The 1251-nt window shown below is 43.9% G+C and overlaps 1 protein-coding gene across 1 annotated transcript in view; it reads left to right on the forward strand.

Moving 5' to 3' along the window:
• ANK3 (ankyrin 3, node of Ranvier (ankyrin G)) overlaps positions 1 to 1251 on the forward strand; it is a gene marked incomplete at its 5' end in the record, with an annotated part of 146886 nt that overhangs the window by 71064 nt on the left and 74571 nt on the right. The window lies entirely within an intron of this gene.

A 1251-nucleotide genomic window follows, 5' to 3' on the forward strand; every position in this document is an offset into this window, starting at 1 on the left:
GGGCCCAGCCCCGGCGGGGGCGGGGGCGGGCGGAGCGCAGCGCCTGCCCCGCAGCCCCGCGTTCCCTGCTCAGCTCCGGTATCAAGTTACAGAAAAACTACACCCTCGCAGCACCCCTATTTACATACAAATAACTGGAGTGCCTGCATTTATGTCACCATTCAAGAGGCTTGCCAAGGGAGGCTGTAATCCAATCAGCAGAAGCCTTAAAAGGATGTCTGCAGAGTGATTAAGAGGGGATATTTTTTTTAAACTGTAGTAATATTTTTTTAATTTTGTTTCATATTTGCAAAGAACTTTGATCTGAGTTGAGAGGACAAAGATACACATGTCCTAAAATACATACGAAGAGATCAAGATGTTAAGAAGATCTCAGTTGTTGTGTGGAAAGCGAATATGACCCACAGGGATTAGTTTGCTTGTGCTGGTTTGGAGATTAACTCTAAATCACTGCTTAAGGACTAATAGGACTAATAGGAATTCTGGAAACATCAGGGAAAAAAATTCTTATAGACCAGACTGGTGAAAATGGCTTTCCAAAACAGTAAGACTTTTTAAAGTTTAATTTAATATGTAATGTTTCTGTTTCTGTGTTGTTGTTTTGTTTGTTTGTTTGTTTGGGGTTTTTTTACTGCTTTCTAGTATATTACGAACATTTTAGCTTTTAAACTGTTACTTAAAATATTGGGTGTTTTTGGGCTGGAGGAGAAAGTTGCCTGTTTGCCGCTTGCAAAGCAGTCGCTGAAGGGGTATTTTTAGAATTGATCGTTAGTGTAAAACCAGAGCTCGCCTGTGGTTTCCTGAGTGAAGTGAATGGAAACTAGTCTAAACTCCGTGAATGAAAGAGGGAAACGTATAGCTGGGGTTGCGGAGTCACTCACCTTCTAGAACGCGCTGCGAAAGTTGTCTCTTGTGCAACTTTACGCACCTAAAAATGCGCTCACCACAAAGGAGGCCAGCGTGAGTGCAGGCAAGGCGTGAGCGTACGGGGAGCTCTGCTCTGTGATGGAGAGGGAACGGGGGGAGAAATCCTACAACCGCAAAAGGCATATTTTGGACTTGCTCTGTCAGTGCAGGAATGTAGTTTTGCATGATGTAATAATGATATGCAAATACTCCCAGCGAGAGTGAGCTGCTCCGTTAACCCTTTGCGGCATCTGTCCTCTCCGAGGATTTAACTTTCCTTCCTTTCGTTTTTTTTTCTAAAAACCCCCTAATAACCTCCTTGTCTGTCGATGTCCGGGTATCCCC

The sequence above is a fragment of the Chaetura pelagica genome, unplaced genomic scaffold (genome assembly GCF_000747805.2).
Source record: "Chaetura pelagica isolate M959 unplaced genomic scaffold, ChaPel_1.0 scaffold346, whole genome shotgun sequence".
Lineage (NCBI taxonomy): Eukaryota > Metazoa > Chordata > Aves > Apodiformes > Apodidae > Chaetura > Chaetura pelagica.